Genomic DNA, 8,747 nt, shown 5'->3' on the forward strand with positions numbered 1-8,747 from the left:
AATCCAACACTAGCCCGACTCATACCAACTCCTACTCTATTATTTATTTCCTGACAACCCGAGTAAACTTTCCCTCTATTAGTAAGTAATATAATTAATATCACTTTGAAATTTCGGGATGTTACACCCGAGCCCGTGCGCGTCGGGTGCTTCGCACTCTCCGCTAGGACCACTGGGTGCATGCTAGGCATATAAGAATATTATTATGGAAAATCTTTTCCTTATAAAGAGCTTCCATTTCTTTACCACTTTCTATGTGGGATGAGTTTTAATTTCCTTATTTATACCCATGTGGAATGCTTCCACTTTCTTACATTCTTCCATGTGGGATGGAATTTCCTTATTTCATATCTTTACCATAAGATAACTTTATTTATGAGATATTTTATTTCCTTATAAAATGATCTTGTTTTCTTTATTTAAATTTTCCCAACACTTATTTTAGGGAATAATTTTGATCATTTAACTTTACTTAGTTGTTAAATTTGGACCAAAATTTTGGGGATGTTACATATACTACATGGCTCGTATAGACTCGCTTACCATATCTTACATATACGAGTCATATATGGGCAATATGACCCGTATAGAAATTTGTTGCTTATTATAACTTTCCTTATTTATGTTCAGAAGTATTTTTGTTTTTAACAAACGTCATTAATTCTAGCAAAAAAATAAATTAATTAAAGATAAAAACATTAAACACACTAAATAATTCGTCACCTAAATAAAAACTTCCATTTAATTCGTCGTGTATGTATAAGATATCGAACGATTGTACTTTTATAACGTTTCAACTAACCTAATCCTTAAACAAAATCTAATACATGTATATAAAGACTACTAGCATGTTACACTCGTAGTTAAGTGAGGTTCACTATTAAAGTTCAGCATAACCCTATTAAGTTAATGAAAGACCATTTAAGTCAAGTAAATGACCTTAAAAGGATATTTCATCTACACCTAGTATTTAAGCCCTCAATAACCATAATTTGAATCAAACGTGATTTATGAGATGTCCTTTTCAATTTACATCCTTGATTGGTTGATTACAACTACAAAATCACCTATAAGCTCATTTTTTTATATTCGGCTGAACGCATGATGAAAACTTTAAAATTGATCTATAGAACACAGAGCCGGCTCTAAGGGAGGGTCGGGTGGTCAACGGACCCCGGCCCAACACCCCGCTAGGGCTAGTCTTCTTTTTTTAAAATAAAAAGTATATACATTTTTCTAAAAAACAATATTTATATTTAATGCTTAAACTTAATTATACAACCACATAATTTCCAACCAAAAGATTGTGCAATCTAGCCTGAATATATTTTAACCCTATTTTTATGAGCTCATTTAGTAGACAGTGAGTGTGCGCCCTTTAGAGAAGAGATAGGGGTGAGTGCTACACGAGCTCGTAAGTAAAGTACGGAACGAGCCTTGTCTACGAAACAAAGCTACCTCGTCTTGCTTGCTTCTGGTGATGCTTCTAGCACTGGATAATAGGCATGGAAGGGCTTTACTTAAGATATTTTAACCCTATTTTAATATAAAAAGTTTTTTTTACAACCAAAATCACAACCAAGTAAATTCATTTAAAAATTTAATTGTTTAAACCTAACAACGTACCCATTTTACTTAAGGCCCAAATTTTAATTTTCCTTCGACCCAAATTTTTTTAACAACTTTCGAAGACAGACCTGATAGAACACATACAATCATTCGAACTAATCCATACATCTAATGATTCCTTTTATTTATCCAAACACACTAAGATTTACCCGTTCTTGTAAGTTTATAACATAACCCACTAGATTACCCAAAACCTCCACGAATTCGCACACATGTTTAACATTAGTGGAGATTTGAGGATTCTAACAAAGTTAATCACTCATGTTACTTATTTACAAACCTAATAAACTAAAATTTCCGTAACTTAACCACATTACTTCTAAAACTCTTAGTCAACTCATAAACTTGAGTTTGGTTTAATTAAGAATGTTGTACTAATTGTTCTTCTCCACTTGAAGATGATTATCTAGCTTTTTCACCGTGCATGTATTCAACTCCATGTAATAGAATTTTATTCAGTGCCTTGTTGTTGCTTTTCCACCCTTGCCATCTCTGACAGAGCCGGCCATGAGGGGAGGCAAGGTAGTCGACGGCCATAGGCCCGACACCCTGCTAGGTCCGGAATTTTTTTTTTTTTGAAAAAAATATGTATAATCAATGTTTTAACACAATTACATGACCACAAGCTTCGTCTAGTGGCAAAGAGATATGACATCTAACTAAGAGGTTGTGGGTTCTAGTATTATACTATTATTTGAGACATTTTTAAGTTTATTTTTATACAAAAGTTTTCTAAACAACTCAAATCATAACCAAATAAGCCCATTTAAAATTAAATTGTTTAAACCCAATAAAATATTCCTTTCACTTAAGGCCCAAAAAGAATTTCGCCTTTGGTCCAAAATAATTTCTATTAGTTATTAGATGATATTTTACGAAAAAATTGTTCGTAGGTTTGTGGAGAGAAAACATGTACTCTATCTAAAAAACATGAAGCAGCTCCAGCTAAGAACTTTTAATTGATATCTGAAATAGACTAGGTTGCAAAAAAAAGAATTTTTGTATCAATATAAAGCAATATAAAGAAAGGCTTTTATAAGATCCAAAAGGTTCGTTGAGCGCCTCCTGGCTATGTCATAATAGATCCGAACACTTGCCCCGGATCGACTTCCAGATCATAATGACTCTAGTGAATAACTAAAGAAAATAGATAGGTGGGAGATAGAAAACTAGAAGATAAAGAAACTCATTATAAAAATATCAATTATATAATAGAAATATCTCTCCGAGATTCACTAATTATTTGACTGTTGGCGGGTCTCTTTGTATGTGTTGTCCGGAAAGAGGAGGACTCAATGATTATTCGTTCGCCGGAACCAGAAGTAAAAATTTTGGTAGATAGGGATCACATAAAAACTTCATTCGAGGAATGGGTTAGACCGGGTCATTTCTCAAGAACAATAGCTAAAGGCCCTGAAACCACCACTTGGATCTGGAACCTACATGCTGATGCCCACGATTTCGATAGCCATACCAGTGATTTGGAGGAGATCTCTCGAAAAGTCTTTAGTGCGCATTTCGGTCAACTCTCCATCATCTTCCTTTGGCTGAGCGGCATGTATTTCCACGGTGCTCGTTTTTCCAATTATGAAGCATGGCTAAGCGATCCGACTCACATTGGACCTAGTGCCCAGGTGGTTTGGCCGATAGTGGGACAAAAAATCTTGAATGGTGATGTGGGCGGGGGCTTCCGAGGAATACAAATAACCTCTGGTTTTTTTCAGATTTGGCGAGCATCTGGAATAACTAGCGAATTACAACTGCCTTCTCGGAGCCGGCTCTGATCTCTGATATCGCCATAACACAACGCCTTTGTCAACACTCAAATGAAAATAACTTATAACAGTGTTACATGTCAACACTCAACAACCATCTTCAACATCCCCGTTCCCGTCCCGTCAACTCCGACCATCACTATACGATGCAATTGGATAGAGCTCGTTTTGACCTGACGAAAATGTTATCTTCTTATAAACACTCGTTTTTATTAGACCAAATTTATGTTTATTAAAATCAAACAATCCTTGTTTGATGTTTCTTTCTAATACAAATCCGTTTTAACCCGACTAAATTGATGCATTAAAAGAACCGTTTTAACTTAAACTCATTTAACATGAATCAATTTTGATATAACCCACTTTGGACCAACCCGGCCAGACATATCACCCTCTTTTCTAATCAAAAGATTATGATGCTTTTTATCTTCTGGCCTCTTCTTTTGAATATGTCACATGTCACGTTCTAAAATATCTGGTGCTAAAATATTTAATGAACCTAACCTTGGAGCTATTAAGTTTATAATTTTTACCCGGTTAACGTGGGAGTATTTACAGCCAGAAACAACGTGGTGACTTGTGGGAGGCAACATAGATTTTCGCGCCTTTTATAAATGGCCGTTACGTTCTTCTATGCATGGCCTCTCGTCCTTTTCCTTTTATTTTTTTACTTTTTAACTTTCTATTTGTTGTTTAATATATATATATTTTGGTTTAACTAAGACCAAACACCACCAACCATGTTAGACCCTTTTAACTCATATAACTTATGATTCTATAACTATAGATGTAGGTTATCAAAAAGACCCAGATACCTTCAAGTATCAACCGCGAGTCAGAGGGAAGCCCCTCATATGTCACTCGCGGGACATATGGATCACCCGCATAACTCACTGAAGGAAGAACAACAATATGTCCTAGAGACTATGCGCGGAAGCATCCAGACACTCTCAGAAGTCATTCGCAGAGTAGCATATTCACCTGCCTGGATGGCCGGAAGGCAATGTCACATGACAGCTGTAATTATCTAATTACCTTCTAGAAGAATTACCAAGATCCTTTCTTGGAGAATACGTGACCCATCAACCAATGAATGAAAGACAGCTGGCCACGTTGTTATAACTGTGCACATGACCAGGGTTATCTCGTCCTATCATAAAGAGACACGTGTCCAGGTTGTTATAATCATGCACATGGGACGTATAGCTCAACCTATCATATGAGGGCACGTGTCCAGACGGTTATGGGAGATCTTCTAAAACGGGACAGCTGGCTCAATCACATTCTCACGCTCTTCGGCTATAAATACCATCGCAATCTGCATGAGGTATTCATTCACTCCCCACTATCTACTTAAATTAGTTAATTACTTTCTCTCCATCAGAACTATACTTATTCTCACGCCGGATGGTGGTTACGAGAAGACCCCCCCTCTTGTCCTTCCCATAACGAGCTTACGGTGCTTGTTTTGCAGGTTTCTGTCACTGGACTTCCGGGGGTTGTGCTCATATCGTAGTCAGTTGTATTTGTATCCTACCATGTTGACTCATTAGATCCAGGACCCGTTAAGAAGATCGAATCAGTGTTTCTTCAATCACCGATATAATTTCATGGATAAAACTAGTTAACTTCGTGACCAAATTGGCAACCTCAATAATTTTAAAACCTACATATAGATTAATTATTTTGCTAGTTGTAACGCACTTTATTTTTTGTGTGTTCAATTATGTATTCACATCATAATTAGGTGTATTATTTTTTAGTCAGTAAATACAAAATAATGACCCTTACTAGTTTTAATCATGGTTCAATAATTATAATTAGGACCACGCTGCTCGTGCAATATAATTTAATCATTAATCTATGAAAAGTGCCAATAGTATTTTATCGGAAATATATTTCCGGGTTTCCTAACTAGCTATTATGTTAAATGCTAATGAAATTTAACTCAACTAGTACCGGAGAGGAAATAAAGATTTTGGATTGGTGAACGCAAGGTCTTAGGTTCGAATCTGATCCCAACCGGGTTTTAACGTAGCAGACCTTCGGGTTTCAAGTTTCGCGTTTAAGGAGATGATGGGTTTGGTCTACCCAACGCTATCTGCGATCAAGAGTTTATGAGGTAACTTTTTACTATTGGGTTGCCCTTGGTAGCTAGACTTTTTATTCGTTGTTCGTTAAAAAAAGAAGCTATTATGTTACATAAGTCCCTAGTTCCACTATCGTTCATTTGACAAATATAGGTTGCATTATAAGTTCATAAATTATAATAAGATGCCGCCATCACCAACTTGCCAAGTATATATATTTGTCAATAAATTATGAAAAAAAATTAAATTTGGATTTATTAGGCAAAGAGATGGTTGATTAAACACTTTTAAGCTACAAACCAAGTTTTGCATAGGTGTCATTTAATGATTTGCAAAAGTTAAGCTATCAAATCATAAGGTTGAATAAGGTATTCTTAATGATACTTAACAATCTTGTCGTTTAGAAATGGGAATGATTTTGGTTCATATTTGGGAAATGTCCAACCACAAGCCGTTTTGTTTCCTTATGAATTTGGATCATATCATACCATTTTCTGTTTAGATGAATGTGGATGCCATTTGTATACATGGATGTTATAGACGGGCTCGGTTTTTGTCTTCTAAGGACACCGTCTCAGTCTATAGGGTGACAATAGTCCAAAGAGAGCTAGAGTGATTTGATAATGAATATACAAATAACATATTTTTGCAGGCGGATCATAGATGACAAATTTAGAGTATGAGAGTGACTATTGATCATCCCAAACATACTTGCTTATGCGGACTTCACTTTGACAAACTTCATCCACAACAAGAAAAGTGCATCACCACAAGTCTGTACCTTTGTCGCATCACCCGGACCTTGGCCCGTGTTACATGAACATGGGTGCTCTTAATAGAGCACTTTTTTTCTTAGGTAATAAGTTTAAATGTTAAGGTTATAAAGATAGAGCTAGGAGAATAATATAATAATATATCCAAACATCTAATATCAGAGTTGCGAATTAGCCTAATGTAAGTGGATAATGTTATGAGGTTTGACTCAATCAAACAGTATTGTGAGCTCGATTGTAGCGTGTGAATAATATATGTTCACGACATGCATCAAACGTATTTTTAATGCGAATTTTGTTCATAATATAAATTTCACTTTTAACATATAAGTTTTGTGAACTAATTTTTCTGTTACTTGATAGATTTAGAATGAAACTCACATGTTAATAAACTTGAAAATGTATTTTTTGCGTTCACTCTTAAGAAAAAAAATATATAAATATAACATTTTCATTTTTCGTTATAATAAAATAGAAGAGTTAATAAATAAGTTTAACAAGACATAATATAATCATGAAATTAAAGAAAACAAAAACAATCGACAATCAAACAAGTACACTGGATTCGACAAATGCCAAGGAGGTTGTCTTTGTACCTTGACTACATTTAGGCTGAGGGGTGTGGGGGGCGCGAGAGGGGGCGTGAGTGGGGGCGCCATCCAATAATATTGTGACGTGTGGCAGAGAGAGAAACTTGATAAGATGGGTATTGGTAGTGGTGATAGCGCCCCGGGGCATGGTGTGGAGGGGCGCGAGAGGGGGCGCGAGCGGTTTTTTTTTTTTTTTTTATAAATGTATTAAAAAAACGTATTATTAAAAACAAAACATTAATTAAAAATCTATTAACATGAAAACTAATTAGAAGATAGTTTTTACGATTTGATTTCAATTTTTTGTTAATTAAAAATCTATTAACATAAAAACAATTTTTTTTTTTTAATATAATATTGAGCCCAACGGCTCTATTCCGGAATCCCATGCATCATCACGCCATTCCCAGCCGCTACCCAGCCCGCGCCTGCCTCGTTTTCCGCTCTCGCGCCCCTCTCGCGCCCCTCTCGCGCCCCGGTGGTGTGGCTCTCGCGCCCCGGGGCGCTAGCGAACGCCCTCACGCGCCCTGACTAGCGCTCCGCACCCCTCAGCCTTAACATAATTGCGTTGATCTTTGCTTTGTCTTTTCAATTATATATTAAATTAATATTTATTTATATTCTATACATTTTCAAAAGAACAAAAAAAAAATTGAAAATTCCAAAACTTTGTGACATAGAAGTCAAATAATGCATCAAACCCAAGCTGGTTTACTTTGAGCCACTAAATTGGAAAAAAATCAATCATTTAATTGAACCAAAACTTCCATCAAGGCTTTGTGTAGTTCAAGATTTTTTAAATTTAGTTATTTAAATAATGATTATTAAATAAATAATAATAATAATAATAATAATAATAATAATAATGTGGAGAAACGATGACGAAAAGGGAGTCAACCTGATTTCTCTGTGCCAATCCGTTACCGGTGCCGGTCACCCAACTTGTGGACTGTCACGAGCGTCCAACCACGTGATACTGACGTGCCCTTCCTACCTTTTGAAACTCAAAACTTTATAAAATTTTGTTTTAGTATTGGTGTACGTGCAAAACCTTTTAATTTTTTAATTATACACAACAAAAATATCTTTCCTTCTTGTTAACCAGCCGTTAGGATGGATGTTTGAACACTTCGAAGATGACATGAGTGTCTTAATTAAAAAGTGCTGGGCTCTTTTTAATCTCAAGCTTAAATTTAATGGCGTTCGGCATTGACGGATCTAGACACATACTCAGGGGTAACGTTCAAAACTTATTTCTTTACCGTATTTCATACAATGTAAATGAAACAAAAGTAGAAACACGATAATAAATATAATTAAACATATTGGTGAAAATTCTCCTCTTCGGTTTTTGAAAGCTTGAAATTGAGCAATTACACCCTTTTTTTATTTTATCAAACACTTCTTTTTCGACCGCACAAATTAAATCATTGTTCAAATACTCATCACCCATTTGTTTGCGCAAACGTGCATTAATAAGCTTCATTTTGGAAAAAACTTATTTCAACAGTTGCTGTTGCAATCGGTAAAACCAATGCTAGCTTCAATATTCGATAAACCAAAGGAAAAGTGGTGTGCTTTCCGGTTTCCACCATTACACGAACAAGGTCACACATTCAGTTGAATCTTGCGAATATATCATCTTCCTTTAAAATGTGATAAAAGTTCGTACGATCACCTGAAATCGTTCGGATACATCTCCGAAAAGACCACTATCTTAGATTTGTCAAACTTGGTAAACAAATCTCATAAATTTAAACCGGACATGTTTTCTAACTAATTGAGACCTCATGAATCTATATCCAAGTTCTTGAATTTGCATATCCAAAACTGTATTAAAAGTTTCAAGCTCAAAATGTTGATTTTGGTAAGCTTGTTTCTGTTTGATGT

The sequence above is a fragment of the Bidens hawaiensis genome, unplaced genomic scaffold (genome assembly GCF_021521415.1).
Source record: "Bidens hawaiensis isolate Kalapana, Puna unplaced genomic scaffold, B.hawaiensis_p1.1 tig00024821_1, whole genome shotgun sequence".
NCBI lineage: Eukaryota > Viridiplantae > Streptophyta > Magnoliopsida > Asterales > Asteraceae > Bidens > Bidens hawaiensis.